Source organism: Triturus cristatus, chromosome 10 (genome assembly GCF_964204655.1).
Source record: "Triturus cristatus chromosome 10, aTriCri1.1, whole genome shotgun sequence".
NCBI lineage: Eukaryota > Metazoa > Chordata > Amphibia > Caudata > Salamandridae > Triturus > Triturus cristatus.
The window spans coordinates 913350014-913373203 of record NC_140593.1 but is presented as its reverse complement, the minus strand read 5'-3'; the positions used below and the strand labels follow the sequence as shown (position 1 = coordinate 913373203).

Sequence of the window (23190 nt, the reverse complement as noted above, 5' to 3'; positions counted from 1 at the left end):
GTATTTAGTGGACTCTAAGCTGACAGACCCCAGAGAGCTGGGGGAAGTAGCTGATGAGTGGGTGACAACCTGGGTTTCCATTCAGCACCAGGGGGTGACAAGAAAAAAGGAGGACAGGTCCCTCCCCAGGAAAAAGCCCTGGGAAAAGTCCTGGAGAAAGAAGGTCAAAAACAGAAGGAGTCCTCCAAAGACCCACAAAAACCTAATCGGGGGGGCGAGCAACCCAAATTCAAAGGAAGGGGGTATCAGGGAACGAATGGTAGGTTCTTTGATCCGTCAGAAGTGGGTAAGTGCTTTGACTGTAATCAACTAGGGCACAAACAGGGAGATGCTGTCTATGCCAAGGAGCTCCCCCCTAAGGGGCCATCCCCTGGGTTTACCAGTGTAAGTGTGGAAGTGGAAAGATGTGTCTTGGATAGGCAGGAGGTGGAAGCCACCTTAGTGTCCCTGGGTGGGGTGAATATTGCCACCCTTGCTGCCTTACCTCCAAACATGGACAAGTACAGGCAGAGGCCTAATGGGAATGGGACTGAGGTTGAGGCTATCAGAGACACAGGGGCAAGTGCAACTATGGTCCTGGATGAGCTGGTGTCTCCAAGGAGATTGCTACCTGGTGAGTTTCACCAGGTCACTTATGCAGACAGCACTATCAAACTCCATCCTATGGATGTGGTGGATTTGGAATGGGGAGGTGTGACAGGTCCTATGAAGGTAGCTGTATCTAAGGTGCTCCAAGTCCAGTGCTTACCGGGCAATGATCTTTAAGAGGTAGAAAGAGGACTCCATATGAAAATATTGGAGCTCCCTGAGTGGGTATGTGCTGTGACTAGGTCAAAGACTAGCCAGAAGGTAAGAGCTGGACACTTGGACCCAAGGGCCAAGCATCCAAGGAAAGGGTACTGGGTCTGGTGAGCCAGCCCAGGAAACTCCAGAGGTGCATGAAGAATCTAGCCCGGATGGGGAGGATATGGCATCTGAGGGAGGGACTCCAACCCTGCCAGAGCTGTCAGATGTGGCAGAACTGACGGGAGCAGGTAGACTCTCCAGAGAGGAGTTCAGTAAGGGACAGAGAGACTGTCCCACCCTTGAGAGCTTGAGGCGGCTTGCCTCTAAGCAAGAAGAGTGGGATGACAATGGGTTTCATAGAATCGACTGGGAAGCCAGAAACCTCAAGGAGCGGGCCACCAGGAGGTTGGTGGTTCCCGAGAAATACAGATAGTTAATTCTGACTTTGGGTAATGATATCCCCTTGGCAGGCCATTTGGGACAGACAAAGACATGGAACCATGGAACCGGTTGGTGAACTATTTCTACTGGCCCCATATGTCTGAAAAGGTAAAGGAGTTTTGCAGCTCCTGTGTCACTGCTCAGGCCAGTGGCAAGATAAAGGCTCCCCTAATACCACTGCCAGTGGTTGGGGTTCCTTTTGAAAGGGTAGAGATGGACATTGTTGGTCCCCTGGGCCCCCCTGCTGCATTAGGGAATAGTTATATCTTAGTGGTAGTGACCAATGCCACTAGGTACATTGAAGCAATCCCTCTTAGAACCATTAATGCTCCTGCGGTGGCTAGAACACTGCTTGGTGTGTTCACCATAGTGGGTTTTCTGAAAGAGGTGGTGTCAGATAGGGGCACACACTTTCTGTCCAGCTATCTGACTGCTATGTGGAATGAGTGTGGTGCCAACTGCAATTTCACTACCCCCTATCACCCAGAAACAAAATTGGTCTAGTTGAGAGGTTCAACAAAACCCTGAAGGGCATGATAACTGGGTTGTCAGTGAAACTCAGGAGGAGATGGAATATTCTCCTCCCATGCCTACTGTTTGCCTACATGGAGGTGCCACAGAAAGGGGTTGGATTCAGTTCCTTTGAGTTGCTGTTCAGGAGCTCATGAAGCACTGGTATGGTCAGAAGGCTACTGCCTGAGTATATTCCAAGACAATTGGTGTGGGTGTTGGAGCCTGTTGCTGCCAGGGCCCTCCATGACAATGGAGTGGGCCCTATCCAATATTTGAAAAGACTATTTAGTTGACCTTGGCACTACCAGGAACTCTCATAGGGTCCTGCGTGTGAATAGATTGGAACCCCACCATGACAGGGCAGAAATAATCATGTTAATGGTCACTGATGAGTGAATGGAGGAGGAAACTGAGCTAGTGCCTGATTTCCTCTCCACTAACGTGCAAGATGGGTCAGTGGAGGGAGTGGTACTCTCTCCCAAGTTAACAGACCAGCAGCACAGAGACTGTGAGCAGGTGCTGGAGCAGTTTGCTTGCCTGTTTTCTTTGACTCCAGACATCACTACTAGGTGTGTGCACCACATTGACACTGGTGACAGCCTACCGGTCAAAAATAAACTGTACAGGTTGTCTGACCATTTTAGAGTCAGCATTAAAGCTGAGGTAGCTAAAATGCTGGAATTGATTGGGAGTAATTAAACCATCTGAAAGTCCATGGGCCAGTCCAGTGGTGATTGTGCCCAAACCTAATCCCCAGGAGGGACCCAAGGAGTTAAGGTTCTGTGTGGACTATCGAGGACTGAATGCAGTCACAAAGACTGATGCTCACCCTATACGTAGAGTTGATGAGCTCATTGGCAGGGTAGGGGTGGCTAAGTACCTGAGTAATCTCTAAAAATTCATATCTCTGGTTCCCTACAGTGGATTTTTTTCATTTTGGTATCATTTAAAAGATAGATGAAAATATTTCCTACTTTTATAGATTGGTGTTGGATTTTGTTTGTTTGTTGTGTCCTAATTATTTACTGAATTGGTGTTTTTAAATGCATTACATAACTTTATTTGAAGTTAAGCCTGCCTGCTCACAGCCAAGCTACCAAGGGTTGAGCATAGGAATAATTTTCTATGACCTATTCTGAGCCCTATATCATGTCAGTGGTATTATTGCCAGTGGTAAATGCATATCTGCCACTACTAATAATCGACTTTCCAATACAGTATAAAGAGAAAGGCTGGAGATCGAGCAATCATAAAGAGAATATCTGACAGAGATGGAAATAGGTATTAGAGTCAGAGAGACATGAGAAAGAGAAAGACCAAAGAGAAAGTGAGAGAAGGCAGGAGAACAGGTGACCAGAGCCAGGTGAAGGTGATATGAAACAGAAAAGGAAAAAAAGAGAACTTTGGATAGGAGAGAGTCACACAAGAGAACAGAAAGCAAGTCAGGAGAGAGGAAAAGATACACAAAGTACATAGCTATAAAAAGGGCAACAGTACCAGTGGCAAACAGTGCAAAGTTGTAAAGGACTCCACCTCAATAATGGCTGTCATTTACTACCCAAGCAGGGAGGGGCCCTCTTCCTTTCCGGCATTACTCAGTTCAAGCTTTTAGTGAGAGCAGGGTTGTAACACTGACCACAGAAGCCCCTACGATGAAGGGGGGGCTATTCCTTCAGAGGTCCCCAATCCTTCTGGTGTCCCCCATTCAGCTGAAAGTAAATTAATATTTGTGAAAAATTGGGAGACCTGGTGGCCCCTCTTCACATTAAGCAGTGGGATCCGATCATTTTGCCTTCTGTCACAAAGTCAGAAAGCTAGTATGTGTGTGTGTTTTGTGAGAAATTGTCTGTGTGCATGTGTGTTCATTTTTTTTCGTTTCTTTTTTTACAGAAGAGACCACTTACCACCCTTCACCAGTTTACCCTTCTTACTCTCTTCTTATTGCCTCTGTTTTTGCTGATTTTTTCACTTTCCAATTTCTCACCTTACGCCCAGCCAGTCTCTTTCTCCAGCCTTGCCCTCATTTGCATTTCCCTTTCTTCTTTTTTATAGAACTTTTTATTAGCTTTTGGGGATTTATGACATACAGTCAATACGTTGCTCCCATTACCCAACAATGTATGGTGCCAACAGGAGACGAGATATAAGCTAAATAGCAATGACTGTAAATCTCCATAAGTTATGCATTCAGCCGTTTGATGGCATGTTAGTGCCCTTACAACCAAGATATAACAAAGCTGAAATGTCCTCAATCTTGGAAGGCAGATAGAAAGGTAGTCAATCTGCTCCTCACTACTGTTGGGGTGTGCGGGAATTTGTAACTGGTCATAATTCATCCTCTCATTTTCTTGCCTATTCTTATCCTACAGAGTATAGACTCCAGAAACTTCCAACTCACCTGGTCAAATGCATTTTCAGCCCTTAATGATGAGAGCAAAACAGAGATCTTCTTTCTTGTGGCATTTTCAGTGGCATTTTCAGTCAGGTAGGCAATCTTCCAATGCTGTCACTCGTTTGTCTATGATTGATAAAGCCAAATTCACCAATAAATTGTTCAATCAGACTGTATTTTAGTTAAACTGTTTACATCTGTATTGAGTAACACTGAGTAACATTGTTGCCCTGTACGAGATATTCTTTCAGTGGCTACCCCAGGTTAAGTATAAGGGAAAGATCAGATTTGCACATGAAGGGCATGACACATAAAATAGTTAAATAATGATGATACAGTGTTTCTCGATAGGAGAGAAAAGGCTTGTAGAAAGTGATGTGAAATCCACCCAGACCTGGCATTTTGTTATCTGGGATACCAAGAACTCACCCAGTTTAATAGATTTCTCTAAAAGTTCCTCTGGGACTTTTGAAATGAAGCATGTATTCAATAATGCCTCTATTGTTGAATAAACTAAGTCTCTGTCTCAGCCCTACAAGGTTTGTTTTGACACCCACGGGGGACACAAGTGAACTTAGTCCAATGCACCAGCGCTGAATGTGAAAGACAGGTTATTCTAGCCCAGCAGAACCCCACCCAATATATAGATAAGGTGATGTCAATGCTTTTGGGTTACTAACAAGTAGCAATGGTAATCCAAACAATCTTTCACTGATGACTTACACACTCAAGGTCACTAGAAATTTTTAATATGTATTTAACCATATTTATTTTAAAATACGCGGATCTAGTGCACGGAACATTGGTAGTATCATAGAAGGTAATAAAAAGCAGCTAAGCTTTTCAATAGGCATGAAAACAGGGAAAAATCATAACATTACAAGTTATAGTCATTAGACCCTCATTGTGCTATCTCTAAGTGTTAAGCAAGTTCTAGCAGATGAATAAATAATAAGCCTCAGTTTTGGAGGTGGTGGGCCCATGTAGACAACAGGATTTGTTGGTCTGTTTGGAATAGCTTGTCAGCTATTTTGAGGACAAGGTAGAGTGCTAAGAGATTGTGACTAGGAGAGAGCACAATCCTGGAACCAGTTGGTGAAAGCAGAATGGTTCGCTTTGCAGAGTTCTGGGAAGTCTTGCTTGAGGTACCTTCAGTCAGGATAAAATCTGGTGTTGTGCTCATCTGCAATCTGCGACCTGGGTGAAATTTCTCTCCTAACTAAGTGGTCAAGTGACAGTCCATCTATACTAAATCATATTGGATAATGGAATTTCTGACATGCATTGAGGAATGTCTGACATAGATTATGTGCATCACAGAAGTTTCCTTATGGACATATAAGGTGAGAGGACGTCAATTCAGACTAAACTATTTTGGCAATGGATTATATATGACCTTAAACAAGGTGGTTACAAAAGCCCGGGGGCTTAAGCTGGTATCCTATGCCGATGATACTCAGCTAGTGATTTCCTTCTCCAATGACTCAGCTCAGAACCTGCCTAAATTCCAAGGTGACATGGTGGCTGTTGCTGAGTGGATGGTGGCCAATTGTTTACAGCCACATTCTAGCAAATCTGAAATTCTTCTCCTGGGGAGAGTTATCCAACAATGGGGCGACCGTTGGTGGCCTTCCTCTTTATGGCCACGCCCAGTCTAAGGCGGTAGTAAATTATCTATGTGTCTGGGTCAACAGCACCTTGAACTTTGAATCTCAGGCAAAATCGATGATAGGTGCTTGTTTTGAGCTTCTACGAGGGTCAAAACCCATCCCTGGATTTTTTGATCCTCACACATGCAAGGTTATTATCCAGTCCACCATACATTCTAGGCTGGACTACTGCAACACTATGTATTTAGGGCTCAAACAAGACAATGTCTTAAAGATATCAGCTGGCCCAAAATGCTGTGGCACAGCTACTATTTGCACTTCTTAAGTCTTGCTCAATGTCCAGCTTTATCCACAGGCTGCTTTGGCTCCCTGTGGATAAGAGAATTCACTTTAATTCCCTATGTATTGCACATAGAATTCTCACCTTCCAGGCCCCTTCCATTTTTTCCATTCTGCTCCACCCTTATGTTCCTCAGAGGGCTCTGCGCTCAGCAAATCTCTATTTGTTTGCATGTATTTGTCGTGTCAGACGAGCAAGAGCAGGAGGGAGCTCCTATCGCGCCAAAGCTCCTGCTCTCTGGAATGTTCTTCTAGTGTCCATCAGGAGCATCCAGAATCACTGGTTTTTAGAAGGGCTGTGAAAACCTGCCTATTCTCAGCTCAATCCTCTGCTTATCTTCAGCTGACGCTCATTTTGAGACTAGTGCTGGATTGCCCCGTTGCTGGGGCAGCCATGCGCTTTACAAATATTCTAACATAACCTATCCCAGACTGATGTCCCACTGGGAGTTTTGTTGATGTCTATATCTGAATGGCTTCACAGTTCTTGGAAAGAAAGACACAGACAATATCTGTGTCAAAGGTATACATGTTGATGATGTGCATAATTTGAGGAGAAATTGCAGCTTCCATTGCCAAAGATGGAAGCCTCAATTACCTATCATGGATTTAAGGCCAAAGGTAAGCAAGCTGGTCAGGCCAACTAAAATGGAGTCTATAGCTAAAATTGAACCTGTCCTGTATGTGTTTAAGAACTTATAACTAAAAGTATGAATCCTTAAAGCAAGTGATTAAAATAAATAAAATAATAAAGATTTAGAGGGAAATGGTCACAACATTTATGATATTCCTGGGATAATTTCTAAGCTAAATAGTTACTAAATTATCCCTGAATGTTTTTTGAGTGATCTTGCTTATCAGAGATATTCATTATAAATTTACAGAATAAAAAGCTCTTGCCAGAAACGTACATTTGATGAGATAGCAATGTATCACTTGTTACATTTTCAATAACATATGTCTTCAAGACATGATCCTTCCAGCCCTGAATCACTCCCCTCCTTTGGTCCGTTTATGTAAAGTCAACAATTAAACTCTTTAAGGTCTCCTGCTTCTCCTGTTCTCCAGGAGCTCAGGCTTTAAATGTCACAAAGGTCATCTTAATACTGTGTTTTTGCGGCTTTTTCATGTGAAATTGTGATTGCTTAGGCACCATAATGCTCTCTTTTTTTCTCCATTTTTGCAGAAGACCTGCCTTTTTTAAGGAAAATTATCTCCTCTATGTTGATCTGCAAACACTGAGGTGATGTCCAGTTTATTTTAATAATTTCACTAGATCTTTCACTTTGGACAGCTCATGTTCTAGCAACATTCTTGTCATTGCCAACTCTACCAACACACATTCTACATGTAACATTCCTAGCAGGACAATTTTTGTAACCCTTAAAATGTGTATTGTCAACACATCTGAAACACAAATCAGACCGTTTAAAAAATGCATTTGTATCAATCTGCGTGTTTCTTACAAATGTATCAACTTTAGACTTAAGCACACTAATACATTCTGAATGCTTATTTTCCTGTTCCCTTAAGGATACCTTAGATGTTTCAATACTTTTTGCAGTTCTAATGGTTTCTTCAAGAGAAGGATTGCCCATAGACAGTGTCTGTTGTTGAATTGTCCTGTCTGTACATTTGCTAATAAATTGGTCTCTTACCAACTGGTCAGTAAACACATCAAATTGGCAATCAGAAACTAATCTTCAGAGAATCAAGATGTATGTGTCCATATCTTTACCATGTTTTTCTCCTGTTTGAAAACCCTGTGTTGTATCACCATTAAATTTGGTTGAAGTGGAAGCGCCTACAGAGTCTCTAAATACTCCACCACTTCCTCTCCCTAATTAACAACAAGGGATGGCAAATGCCTAAATATACCCCTTCTTCAAATCCTACAGAAGCAATGGAGAAGAAGAAATGGGAAGCACCAATTGCCCCTAAATACAATTCAAATGCATCAAACTATTTTTTAAATTTAATTGGTGGGTTACGTGGCATTACCAAAAACGGTGGAGGAGTATTGTCAAACTCCATAACTATAACCACTAAAAACCTTGCTACAAAATCGATAACAAGAATATTTACGGCAATTAAAAACACAAATCACACAGAAAATGCTAAAAAATGCGTACACATAACTATGAACACCAGCGCCAAAAGTAAATGTATGTATTTTCCCTAATGCACACTTCACAAAAAACTAGGTGTTCACATCACCTTGACTTAAACTTACTTATTCAGAAATATATCTGGAATAAAATTCACTAAGACCAATAAATGACTTGAGACCTGATTTGTCAACAGGTGGCGAAGCATATAAAATGACATTGACTAGACCAGGCCTCAGTTCCACTCCATTCGCAGAAAAAACATGTCCCAGATATTCAACCTTTTCCCTCAATATGTGACACTTTTCTGCTTTACAGACAATACTTTGCTACTGCTTAATCTCACAAACTGTTTTCAATATCATGTTCTTCTCTAGTGGAAGCATAGATAAGAATATCACTTAGAAAACGGAAATGCCTTTTATTCCTCTAAACATTTTTAACATAATTCTTTGAAAGTCTGGAGCTGCCAATGCCAACCCAAAAGGCAGTCTGCAGTATTGAAATGTACCAAACAGGAGACACAAATACTGTGAGATGTCTGGATGAGGGTTCAAGTTCAATTTGATGGTACGCAACAGCTAATTCCAACTTAGAAAACCACTTTGAACCTTCTAACTTGGTCAACAGTTCAGTAATCTTGGGAAGAGAACGAGAATCAGCCCATATACTCTTATTAAGACTATAAAGATCCGCATGTATTCTTACCTCATCATTTCTCTTGTGTGCTGATAACCACAATGAAGACCCAACGGATTCAAGGATACCTTTTTCACACAAACCCATGAGCTCTTGTAAATCTTAATGGATACTAAGATAGACCGCTAACAGTGCAGCCTTCTGCCATGAAAACTCCTTCAACTTGATCTCAACATTCTACTACACAACCCAATGACATCATAAGCATCAGAACATAACAGTCTGATATAGATATATCAGATATATGGACTTGAAAGAGTGAGTGCAAAATGGGGAGAGACATGAAAATATCATTAGTGCAGAATTAGGAGTTAAGTACACAATAGATTAATGAGTAGTCCTCATCTGAAGGTAAGTAGCACCACAAATACACCAAACCCTGGCCCTCTATCAATCTTTTCAGTCACTGGAACACTGCCTCTGTGGAGTTATCCATCTTCCAGTTCTGTCCAGATTGCGGTCCATTGTCAGATTAGGGTCTTCCCCCTCAACTACTACATTCAGAAGGGTTGGTAAAGCGTCACTTAAAAAAGCATTTTGTCCTATGTTTGGTATATGTTTGTGGAGAAAGGTGTAGGAGAGGTCAAGCTGACATACTGCCAACCATCTCCCTTTATCTATCTTCACCTTGGCCCCCTCTTCCGCAGTGAAATGTTTACAGACTATTGCTACTCTTGCCCAAAATTGATTATGACAAATCCTATGACATATCCTAAATTGATCTTCTCACTTAAAGTGTGTTTCCCATAGGAGCACTACATAGGAATATGCAGTTAATCTTAGTTCCATAACTCTAAGGAGGGTTAAGCTCGTTTACATTAAGTATAAGTAGTTTGTATGTAATTGAACACAGTGTAATGCTGGTCCTTTTAATGTTCAGACTCACCTAACTTCACCTTCACCCTGGTGTTGTCGTTGTCTCAATAATTCTAGCTCACAATCCTGCACCCAAATATAGCCAAAGGGGCCTTGAATATACCCACACCAGGGAATAACCTAGTGGCCATTAGGGGGAGCTGTTATAAATCATTCCATCTCATGTCTATGGTGTTATGATGTATGTTAAATATTTCGATTTCCTCATTGTGACAACATGAACTTCCTGCTTACCATGCCCCACCTCAATGCAGACCCTCTTCTTCTAGCCCCTTTATTTAAAGTGAATGTTATGATGGTGGACACCTTAGTTACAGAGTCAAAACCACAGTAAATGTAGCCTGTTAGTGAGAACACCTTTTTTCTCATTATATTAAGCTCTGAGTCTCGACAGCAATGATGCCCCATACACTTTACCCATAATTAATTTACCACTTTCTATTTCTTTAGAAGAGGTATCAGATGCAAGGTGAAGAAAACCCATTACACTGTGGCCAACAATATGCACCATGCGCTGTGACACGGATGTTGTGAGTATGCGACACTGCATGCACATTCTTCATGAGAAATGGTAGCTATTTTTAATTTACCAATACATCATGAGAAATGGTAGCTATTTTTAGTTTACCATCCAATCATGGTGATTGACCATGTTAGAACAGTAAATAAAAATATTTTTTAAAAAGTCAAAAAGAAGTGTATGCAAAGCATGAAAAGCAAGCAAGTCTTCCAGCAACACTTTGCAGCGGTCAGGCAAAAAAAAATTAGAAAAAACATTTTTAAAATTATAACATGAGGAGAAGGATGGGGAGAAATCAGAGAGCAGGACAGGGAGCATTGGGAGGAGGGTAGCAAAAGGAAGGCTTGGGTGAACAGAAAGAGGGCAAGAGCAAGGAAACACACTCATGGAGTGCTCGTTAGTAAATAAAAACAAGCTTTGCTAATCATGTATTATCACATCTCTGAGTGTATTTATTTATTTGTAGTGTGATTTTGTAAAATGTGATCTAGACACATACAGAGTTAGGAGAAATTACAACATAAGGCGGAGATTTAAAAAAAAGTGTAGTTACCATTACAGAGTGCTTAGAAAACACATTTGTTTTTCAAGTTTAGCATTATACATATAATAAGATTCACAAAATTCTTATTTGCAAAGACGATGGAGGAAAATTACTCAAGGCATGATCCAGTTGGCAAGATACAGACCATCCCAGCATCTAGACACATTTTTTAGTTGTAGTACCTGACAAGCAGTTTGTCAATTAGAATGAGAGATACTCCTTGAAAAGCAGCTATTTCATCTCGATTTTAAAAATAATGAAGGATGTGTTTGCACAGATGGTAGAGCCGGCTGATCACAGCAACCATATAAGAGCAACATGGAGGATTTCTTTTAATAATAGTGTGCACTAGCAAGTAGTATAATAAAATAAGTGGAATATATGCAGGACAGCAAAAGCACAGTTTACAAATGTGAGATTGTGCAGACATTGAAATAAAAAGATATAGGGTCTACATCTTGGTGCCTTAGTATGAAGAAGACAGGATTGAAGCACACATGCTGTGTGTCAAACTGATGCGTAGCAAGTGTGCCATGAACCCTAACATAACATAGGAATATGAGCACACCCACCTCCAGGTTAAAAAGTGAAAAACACACATAATTGAGGTTGCAGTAAAGCCCTAAAGTCAAGTGCCTCAAATCACTGTACCTGCAGAAGCCTTGGAAAACTACATTACAATGACGTTCATTAGTGAGGACTCCCTTTATCTGACATGAGAGTTTAAAGATTACCAGATGGTTACCACACCTACCCCAGAAGGCATACGCTGTTCCACCTCCTTCATCGGGAGAAGCCTAACAGATCATCAACAAGGCCATCATCACAGCAATAGTTCTTTAACACAACTATTCAATGATATGCTAACATTAGGTTACCCCAATTTCTTTCAAAAGATAATCTTAGTTACCTTCACTAAGGTAAAGATCTAAAGAAGTCGATTCATATCACTCAATAACTATTGAATGTGGGCTATAAAATATTTACAAAAATCATAGTATCCTGCATGACTATTGTGGTCCCTACCCTAATCCATGAAGACCAAAATGGTTTCATTCCGGACCATCAGCTTTACACATATCCACTTCTTAGTGGAAACCTATAGATTATTTCTCCTTATGTAAGATCCCAGCTATAATATTATTTCTACCTGCAAAGATGATGTTCAACCTTGTGAACTGAAAACATTTATTTATAGTCGTTCAAGTAATGATTTTTCCCTCTCAGCTCATCAGAACGATTGCCAGCCCACAAAAATATGTGAATTCTTCGCTATTACCAAATGGAAGGGTTACGATGTTGCTATAACAATGGGCAACGGACAAGGTTGCAACTTGTCACCAATACTTTTAGCAATTGTTTTCGAACCTTTGACCCTTGCACCACAAGACTTACAGGAACCAAAACAACTATACAATACAATACCATGTTTCCAGTCATCACATAATGTGTGCAGTCTTCTATGTAAGGCCTTTTTTTGCATGTGCTGCTAACCTATAGAATCGTCCCCTACTAACATTACATTTGGGGGAAAACTTCAAGACCCTAGCCCTTCTTCATTTTCTCCCCATGTCACAACTGGTCAGCCATCTTGTTAGACCTGGCATCTTTTGGCATGCTTCCCCTGTCTTTTTGGTTTCTGATCTCGTGTTTTGATGGTACGATGGACTGCATTTTTGCTGGTTTAGTGTCTCTGCGTGCTTTTTCACTGCTATTCAGTGCTAACAGTGCAAGTGCTTCTACTGTATATTGTGTTATGATTGGTTTTTCATGACTGTTATATCTGATTTTATAACAAGGCACGGAGCCCAATATTATCCACATTTCTTTAATTGCCAACTCACAGCAGCAACAGCAAACAATGTAAAAGAACTTAGAACATTAGACTTAACATTCCAATGTCCATATAATCCAGTGAGAGACATCCATCTTCCTTCTTTGTTGCTGTTCACAGCTTAGATAAGTTCGCTCTCTTTTGATCTAACTTTTCTGCTTGATTGTGAATATTTTAATTTACTCTGTGTGAAAGGACTTGGTTTTTCTGCGTGCATGGATCAGTATTGGCTTGTTATATTTAATACATATTTCTAGTATATCGTTTATATGCTTAAAAAAATATTTGGGGTATTGCTGCGTTTTTGCTCATAACTTCGCTTGCCTTTGTTAATACTCTAAATTTAAGGGAGACGTGTTTTGCCGCTCCCGCCGAAAAGGTTCCTTTTCTTGCTTTTATTCTGAATTATTCTTGCTGAGCGTGAGCGCGACCGTTGCTCGGCGCTCACGACCTACATGTTTGTTGTCACAGGCAGCACCTTATGAGCGTTTAGGATTGGAATTTTGTTTTTCTTTCTTTCGGGTCTGTTTTTATTAGTTAGCGGGAGAGCGTCTTTGTATTTTACAGGCAATTTTTTCCACTTTCGATCCGCAGCTCCCGCAGTGAATCACCTGCTCACGCGAGGGGCACACTCCTCCTGCCGCGCGCTGGACAGTTTGGCATGATCGTGTGAGCATCGCTGCTGACTCCTGACGTGCGCAATGTGTTTATTTAAAATCAGGCGCGTGATAGCATCGCGTGACCCGATGCGGAGGAGTTAATAATTCTGAGTATTATCAAAAGACTTTTTTGAGTTATATTAAAAGGACCATTACCTTCTTTTGATCCCGCTTTAGTTCAAGGGTAGTTTTGATGCCTTTAGGCCACCGTAGATGCATCTCATTATGCGGAGGCCATTTTCTGTGTTTTTACTATGATGAATTGGCAGCCATCTTTTGGACAAGCAAAAGAGGCAGAAGTCCGTTTTTTTCTAGTCAGACTGAGGGGCTTATAAGGGCAACTGTCAACTGGAGTTCATCTGGCAGTTTCTTGAGGAAGGTGATTTTTGTTTCTAGTGGGTTTGTGATTTGACCTGAAGGGAGTATTTCTTTGTGAAGTGTTGTTTATTGTTTGAGTGTTCTAGGTTTTATAATAAGGTTTGTTTCATTTTGGAAAGGTGAATATTAGTGGAATGGAGGAATCTATTGGAAATGGTGATTCTTTGGACCTAAAGGTCAAAGAGTGTGTAGATAAGGTGGTATCAGCCCTGGCATCTCAACTTGGGAAAAAGTTGGATGATTGCATGGATAAGTTAGAGGGCAGAGTATCAAAGAAGATAAATAGAGAAGAACAGTTCTGGTCTGTGGAGGAGGTTATAGATGGTTCCCCAGCTAGTGGAAGTGGTATGAAAGTCAGCCAGAAGAGAAAACAGCTGGCAATAGGAAAAGAGAGAAAAGACAAAGGGGGCTTTATAATGAAAGGCACAGGGAAGACAACTCGCAATTAGTTAAAGGAGCAGGCTATAAAGGCCACCAAAAGGGATCACAGAGCCATAGTCTGCGGTGAGTCCTCAAGCAGTGGGGACGTTGTCATTTCGTGTTCTTCAGATTTCGAATCCTCTGACAAGGAGGAAGTTAAGAAAAAGAGAATTAAAAAGGTGAAAGATGATGGTTTGTTGGTTCAAGTGATGGATCCATTAGGGTAGCTCATGTTTGACCCAAACACTATCCAACACCCACTCTCTCAACAGGGGGTTCCCGCTAAACATGTTGCTCAGTATGTGGAGTACTGGATAAGGAAAGAGATGCCAAAAGAGGTTAGGACAAGGCTGAGGTCAGAGTGCCCTAGACCTTCGTTGGCAAATAAGGTTGCTTTTAACCCAGAGCTGGACGCTAAGATGCTAACTTTCCTAAAAAAAATGGGCAGGGACCCTAGAAGGGGACTTGATAAAGGGCTCAAGAGGTGTCAAGATCGCCTCCTTGCTGTTTTTGGTCCGTGGATCAAGATTTTTTATTTATGCGAAGAAGCATATCTACAAGAAGGTGCTGTAATTACTGAGGAACTGCGGCAATTGGTCCAAAGGGCCGTTTGTCTGTTGGGCAATGTCAACACGTCACTGTGTGTTGAAAGGAGGAAAAATTTACTGATGAAGATAGACCCAAAGTTAGTGGAGCTAGCATGTAAGGAGTCGGGCCAGTTAGCCAATGGTTTACTCTTTGGGGGGAGTTTGTTAAAGAGATGGCTAGATATGCAGGGGCATTCACTTATATACAGAAAGTCCAAGAGGACATTAGAAAGGTTTTTGGAACGGCTGGGACAATGCGGGCCAATTCCCCGTCCGCGGAATTGAAATTTCTCGAGGCTCCTTCTCCAGAGGTGGTTTCAGATCTTGAGGATTTCAATCAGGGTCCTACTCCCCTGGATTCTACCCTCCGAGACAAAGAGGTGGAAGAGGTCACTATAGAGGTAGGAGAGAAGAACAAGGTTCCAAGGTATGTTTGGGAAAAGACCCTTTGTCCATTCTAGTAAAGGTGGGTGGCAGGCTTGCTCTCTTTTTAGACTGATGGAACCTCACCTCAGACCCTTGGGTCTTACAGGCTGTTTCTGGTTACCAGATAGACTTTGTTGCAAATCCGATTCAGGTAAGAAGACCACCACTTTTAAGATTCGGAAAAGAACAAGAGAACTTGGTAAGTCAGGAGGTTCTAGAGTTAGAAAAGAAAGCTGCCATAGAAAAAGCAGACAATTCACGCATTGGGTTTGTAAGCAATCTTTTTCTCCTGGAAAAGAAAGACAAGACTATGAGGCCAGTGATAAATCTCAAGGATCTGAACGAATGGGTGGAATACAACCATTTCAAGATGGAAGGTATTCATATGCTGAGAGACAACTTGAGGAAGGGAGACTGGTTGACTGGTCTGGATCTGAAAGATGCTTATTTGACTATTCCTGTTTATGTAGAACAAAAAAACCTTTTAAATTTCCAAAGGCAAGGGACCATGTGGAGATTCAAGAGACTCCCCTTCGGTTTGACATCTGCCCCTTGGTGTTTCACGAAGGTGATGTGTACCATAGCGGCTTGGTTATGATCAAGGGGGATAAGGTTGATCATTTATTTGGGCGACATTCTCATAATGTCGGAGAACAAGGAACAAGCTCAAGAACATACAACCTTAGCAGTCAGGGTGGTAGAGGATTTGGACTTCGTAGTAAACAGGAAAAAGTCATATTTTGTACCCGGTCAGAAGACTGTTTTCCTAGGATTTCAGATCTGGGCGTTGGATTGTATCTTGAGATTACCAATGGAGAAAGTGAGGACGATTCGCATGGAGATGCAAAAGATTCTAGGGAGCAAATAGGTTGCTTTGAGGCAGGTAGCAAGAGTTATTGGACTCCTTACAGCCTCCATCCAGGGCGTTTTTCCGGCTCCCTTGCACTATTGAGCGCTTCAGAGACTAAGGACCTTGTATCTAAACAAAGGGGTGAGTTACTCTCAGAGAGTTCAGATAAATGCAGAGGTGCAGGAGGGACAGGCATGGTGGTTGAAAAAGCTCGAGGCATGGAATGGAAGGGCAATCTTCGGTCCAAGCCCAGACATGATTATAGAATCAGATGCCAGCCTTCAGGGTTGGGGAGCCAGTTGTGGCTCATTGACTACTAGAGGAAAGTGGACAGGTCAGGAGAGCAAGATGCATATCAATTGCCTGGAGTTGCTGGCAGGTTCCTTTGCGGTGAAGAGTTTTTCAAGGGACCAGGTCAAATGTTGTGTTCTCTTAAAGATGGACAACATTTCTGCAGTGAGGTATGTAAACAAATTATGGAGTCCCGGTTCAAAAGCTTAACCCCTTGTGTGCCACACCCTTTCCCCGCCCTGTGCCGGCCGTTGCATTAGCGGGCGGGGTTCATGACGAGCTGGACTCGTCATGGGCACAGCGCAACCGCGGCCCATGACGAGTCCAGCTCGTCATGGGCGCACAAGGGGTTAAGCGGACTTGGCAAGGGAGTTTGGGCCTTTTTGTCTGAGCAGAAACATTATGGTTCTGACTCAATAATTGCCAGGGGTGAACAATTCCATAACAGATTGAAACTCAAAGCAACTGAAACACTTCAGCGATTGGAGACTAAATAGGGTAATTTTCTTATTGTTGAACAGGAGATGATTTCCTTTCTTACTACATCTTTTTGCGAACAGAGTGAATGCTCAGGTTTGCAGATTTTTCAGCTGGAGGCCGGACCCAGCTGCAGAAGTGGTGGACGCATTTCTGCAGGTTTGGAACAGGTCTCGTTGTTATGCATTTCCCCCCTTTGCTCTGATTCAGAGGGTTATTTTGAAAGGGAAAAACAAATGGTCAGAGGTTGTTTTAATAACCCTGCTTTGGATGCCTCAAGTTTGGTACCCAGATGTTATGGAGATGTTGATTGCCGACCTGGTACATCTTCCGAATGTGCCGGATTTGCTAACCAACGCTTTAGGAGATTTTCACTAGTTGGTTCTTCAAGGTCATTTGAGGCTAATGGCTTGGTTGATTTTGGGAAAGTCTGGCAAATGTCGGGCTTATCTTCGGAGGCTTCAAAGCTCATTAAGGAGTCATGGGCTTCAGGGACCTCAAAGGCCTACAGGTTGGCTTGGGGGAGATGGGTTCATTGGTGTGCTTCGAGGAGTCTGGATCCAGTATCAGCTCCCGTAGTCGAAGTAGTTAACTACTTATTTGAGGTTTTTCATGATGGTAAGTCCTATAGTACTGTTAATATTGGAAGGTCGGCTATTTCTGCAGGTCATGATTTAGTGGATAGCATACCTATCAGTCAACATGATGTGATAAGGAGACTCTTGAGGAGTGTGAGAATTAAGGCACCCCTGGGAGCAAAATTCTCTTCCCTTTGGGATGTGGATGTTGTTTTGAGATATTTGATGAGTTGGAGTGAAAACAAGTTTCTAAGCCTCAGAGATCTTTCTTTAAAATTTGTTATGTTGCTGTGTCTGATGTCTTTCAGGAGGGTTTCGGATGTAAAGAAATGCTTAGAGATTGCTTGGCGTAGGTTTGTTCCAGAAGTTGTTCGTTTCTCCAAAAGAACCAAAACTATGTCAAAAATAATTTTCTACCCTAGCTTTCATGAATGTAGAAAACTTTGCGTGGTAAGGTGCATACGTGAGGATGAGAGAAGGACTGAATGTCTGAGACATGGTGCTTATTCTCAGGTGTTAATTTCTTACAGACCTCCACACAAGGCAGTCTCCGCTCCTACCTTGGCTCGTTGGGTCAAGGAGGTCATGAATAAAGCGGAGATTGATTTAAGTAAATTTGGCACTCACTTCGCTAGAGGGGCAATGGCTTCTAAGGCTTTCATCCTGGCTGGGGGTTTATCAGCCATTTTAGCTGCTGCTGATTGGTCTTCTGATTCTGTTTTTCAGAAATTTTACTTTAAGCCTGTGGATTGTCCAGTAGCGAATATCATGGCAAGACTTTGAACATGTATAATATTGGCCACCGTGCCTTGCCATGAAATTCAGATTTTCCACAGCCAGGGTGGGTAGAAAATCATGATTTTATTAAAGACACGGAGGCTGATATTATCCCTCCCTGTGTATTTTTCCCACCCACTAATGATTGTTCTTGATTCTTTCAGGAGGAGACAAGAAGAAGTAATGTTGGAGGAAGAAGGCTCTTTGGGTCATTGGATTTAACCATTTGGTATCAGTTTTATTGCCTTAATTCAAACTTTTGAGTGTGTTCACAGCATAAAGAAGGAAGATGGCTGCCTCTCACTGGATTATATGGACATTGGAATGTTAAGTCTAATGTTCTAAGTTCTTTCACATTGTTTGTTGTTGCTGCTGTGAGTTGGCAATTAAAGAAATATGCATAATATCAGCCTCCGTGTCTTTAATAAAATCATGATTTGCTACCCACCCTGGCTGTGGAAAATTTGAATTTACTAGTAAGTCCCTAGTACAGTGCACTGTGTGCGCCCAGGGCAAGTAAATCAAATGCTGCTAGTGGGCCTGCAGCACTGGTTGTGCCACCCACACAAGTAGCCCTTCAAAGGTGTCTCAGACCTCCCTCTGCAGTGTTGGCATGCAGTTTTAACTGCCATGTCGAACTGACAAGTGCACCCACTTGACTAGCCCTAACCTTCCCTTTTCTTAAATGGAAGTCACTCCTGAGGTAGGGCTAGGTAGCCCCATGGGCAGGGTGCAGTGTATGTGAAAGGTAGGACATGTAGTTGTGTGTGCTACATGTCCTGATAGTGAAATACTGTGCATTTCATTTGTCACTCTTGAGAAAAGCTAGAGCAATGGAGTTTAAGCTCCCTGAGCTCAGAATTTAATAATACAACTTTTAGTAAAGGTGGTTTTTAGATTGTGTGTTTGAAAATGCCACTTTCGGAAAGTGGGCATTTTCTTGCTTAACCATCCTGTGGGCCTCAGCCTGTTTGTGTGTTCACTGTTTTGAAGTGACAGTAGCTAGGGATGCGCATTCACACTACACAGTCACAAGGTGGGCTGAGGTGTGTCCTGCCTCTCCTGGGTGACTCATTGCCAGGCTGAATAGACCTTTCTGCATTTAGAGTGGTGGGGAGAGTTTTCACTAGCACCTGAATAGGCTGTGTCTACTCTGCACACTGATGTCTCCACCTCCTATAGTGAAGCTGGACTAGAGAGGATAGAACTGGTTTCTACTGAGCAAGAGGGACTTGTTAAAATTCAAAGGGAAAAGTAATATAAATGTTGAACTTTAGAACTCTTTTGGACTGAGGAACCTGTAAAAAAAGGAGAGCTGGAAAAGTTGTCAGGAGGCATCTACCACTTTGCTCTGTGCTTTGCTGTGTTGGCCTGCAGCGGCTACTTTTGTCTTGGCCAGTGAAAGGACTGGACTGGACTTTACGCAGCTTATTTTTCTGAGTTTCTCCAAGGGATTGAAATAGAGCTTGCCCCCTGTTCAAGAAGTTTCAGGAACAGCAAAGACTTCAAGATGATCTACTACCAGCACTGGGAACAGTGTGTTTTGTGCTGCAGCAAAAGACAAAGTAACCCAATGCTGTCAACAACGACGCTGCCAGCTCTGTGACCTGTTTGTGCCTCACAGATCACCGCTCTGCTCCGCTTCACACTGCAACCCTGGTCTCACCTACGATGATGCCAGAAGCTGCCACCGAGCCGCTGCTTCTACCATGACCGGAGGAATCCACATTTTGCACCACCTTGCCTCGCAATGCCGCCCTGGCATCCCCAATGATGTTGCTCCATGTCAACATCGGCACAACTGCCTGCATCGTGGCCTGGGGGCACCACTCGTAAGTTACATGACACAACCTTCGTCCACCAACGTCATTGACTCCAGATCGTCTACTGATGACATCGCTTCAGCAAACATGCCGCCCCTGCTTGCACTGTGACCTTCGAGCACCGCCATACTTCACACCGCAGCCCTGGTCTTACCAATGCCGCTGGATCCTGTCCCAAGCCACAGACTGCACACGACCTGAGGGCACCGCACGCTGCAGCATTCCACTATGCACCGCCGCAGCCTACCTACGCTCCTGACTTCAACCTCACGGAGGTCAATCTGCAACGAGCATGACTTCGAAGGCCCAACGACTCCAGCACCACCCTCCAGAACCAGCGCCGATGATGCCGCTTCTTCAGAGCTCATCACAAGGTCCACGGCGCCCTACATTTCCAAGGTACAGTTTGAAGGACTTCGCGACACCGCAGTCGGCCTGAACTGTTGGATTCATTTTCCTAACTACGCAGCTATAGCCCCAGACGGAGCAATCAACTTCAAGGAACTGTATTTTAAGTTTATTCTTGCAAAATTCATATCTTGAGTGCTGTATGTTGGATTTGTATCGTTTTCGACTTGTTTTACTTAAATAAATATTGGCTCTTTTCCTAAAACTGATGTGGTGTTCTTTTGTAGTGTTTTCACTGTATACTGTGTGTTATGAGCAAATGTTTTACACATTGCCTCTGAGATAAGCCTGACTGCTTGTGCCAAGCTACCAAGGGGGTAGGCAGGGTTATTTTAGACGTGTAATCCCCTTACCCTGACTAGAAGGAAGGGTCCCTACTTGGACAAGGTGCATACCTCTGATAGCTAGAGACTCCCATTTCTAACACACCTCCATCAACTAGTCAGAAACCAGGACACTCTCATCTGCATACACAAAGCACACCAATGTAACCTGACAATCACCCACCCCCCTCCCCATCCAATTTACCTTTACTAACCTTTCAGCCTGCCTGTATTCCCAGAGGGAAAACACATATTTCCTGACTCGCTGCCCACCGCTGGTTGGTAAAATCTCTATATATAATGAATACAATAAAATAAAAAGAAAACAGTACTGAAAGTCGAGACCCACTCTTTGGTATACCTATGCAGCACACTCCTACAATTCCCAGTACCCTCTTGTTTCACATATTGTCAGATTTCCCACAGTACTTCTGGAAAATAGAAGACAACTGTTCCTTTTTTAGCACTATGAGCTATCATTATTAAAAAGAAAAAACTATTATTATGATCATCATGTACATGTACACAGCTGAATTAAAAAGGAGAAGCTCCTTCCCAGCTTACACCTTCTGAACTTGATCACTTTACGATTTGAGCCCTGGTTCACCATTTCAGAGTCTAATGTGGCTATTGTGCAAAAGAACATTTTAGTCACACATAAGCAGTGAAGATATATGCTTTTGCACCAGAGGTGTTTGAAAACACTTGTTGTTAATGTGTGCTTTGTTCATATTTGTTTGGAGAATGTTTTGGGCGGTTTCCTGACAAAAGCACCATTGCTTCCTTTTTGCACATATTTTAAAAAAAGTTGGAACCAGCGCAAGCTTCGGAATCGATGTAATTCAGCGCGACTTATCACACAATACATAATTAATCTTCCAAGAGAAAGGCTCCTTCACCCAAGCAAGCAGAGCTTGACCATCACCATGTAGCTGTTGGTGATACATTACACGAGGAGCTGTAGAGATAGGTCACATGTTCTATTCCAACCACATTGTACATTGTAGAATAATAAGTAGACTCTATTCAATTCTTAGACATCATTTAGAGGTCACCATTGTTTGTAGCTGCAACCCCAGGCTTGCACCTTGATACCCCTGGCACTGCCCTTATTACTCCTGTCCTCCTCGATCACAATCGCAGTACCAGGGACAGACGCAAAACGTGGTTCTGTTTAGCCCTGTTTCTTTCATTTGATACTCTCTGTCTGGTAAAAAGGAATTAATTACAATGTGCATAGCACTACAGAATGCATTTATTTTAGGAAATACATAAATTCTTAAGTGCATGTGATGTACACTGTAATGAATTATAATGTTCTCCTGCTGGTGGCTTAACAAACACCCTAGATCTATGCTTTAACCTCTCTCTGTCATGATATAATGCAGTGAGTGCCCTAAACTGATAGCTCTCCACACCCAGAGCATTCTGCTAAGTGTACATTTTTCATTGTCTGTAGCCCTTGCTCTTAGTGATGTCCATTGCAAAAATCAACAAGCATTGATAAGATCAATATGCCCAGCTTTGACTGCTGATCTTTTGCCTTTATGCTGTATGGAATTGTATTTGGTCATATATAATCCTGTATATGTCATGTAATGTTAATATGGAATGGAAGGGAGGTCATGTTGAGAGAATATAGAATGTTGGGAGTCCGAGGGAGCTAAGCTGGTGGCTGAAGAACGAGCTGTTTTGATCTGCATTTTCCTCACCAGTGGGCATATAAAAGACACTTAGAAATAAACCTATGTTTATCTAATTCTAGTTGGCACCTTCCAGTCATTTAATTTCTGACGAGTGCTGGTCTTAGTGCTGGCCCACTGTGAGGGGGAACAATGCAAAACTGTGTTGGCAGATAAGGATTTTCAGCATTTCCATAGTTGGTATGGATTTGTGTTCTACTTTACTTCGTACCATACGGCGATTTAAGGTACTGTTTAATTACCTGGAACATGTATTTGTGGCTTCGGCTGGACCTTGGTGATCTGTAGATCAGCGGTCATTTGGAGATCTCGGTACGTGATCCTGCAGCCTGCATTGGTTGCTAACGGTGGTGGAGCATGACTGCCTGGAACGTGAAGCTTCTCCAGTACGTTCTTTTCTCTGTTCCGCTATTGCGCGAGCAGCCTCTTGTGGATTAGTAATTTTTTTGTGGCCAGCTGGATGTCAACACGTATGTGTGAATGTGTCAGCCATATTGGAAGAAGTCTAGTGTGAGAAGCAGCTTTGACGTTGTGGAGGTGTCATCACGTAACCTGTGTGTTAGGCGGCCATCTTTTGATAACACAGTCATGGTTGGATCCTCCAATTACAACAAAGACACCAGCAGACAGTTTTGTTTTTCTTCACAGTGCATTGAGTGTAAACATTTGCTTTTGCAGATCAGCTCATCAGTGATAAGCACACTTATTTCCAAAGTCGGCTTTAGTGTTTTTGTAATTTTTGTGATGCGCACACATTGTAAAGGCAGCGTGTCAGGTTTCGTTTTTTAACATTTTGGTGATACACACATCTCATAGAAAGAAAGTGGA

At 42.4% G+C, this 23190-nt stretch overlaps 1 protein-coding gene across 1 annotated transcript in view; it reads right to left on the bottom strand.

The window, feature by feature from the left end:
- Window positions 1-22720, bottom strand: part of LOC146796250 (uncharacterized) — a 578389-nt gene extending 555669 nt beyond the window's left edge. Inside the window, exons 1-2 of the mRNA XM_085631282.1 lie at window positions 22605-22720; window positions 4139-4258 (exon numbers count right to left, since the gene is read on the bottom strand). The gene's annotated coding sequence lies outside the window, so the exon portion shown is untranslated. The remainder of the gene's footprint in view (window positions 1-4138; window positions 4259-22604) is intronic.
- Between the last annotated feature and the right edge of the window lie 470 nt (window positions 22721-23190).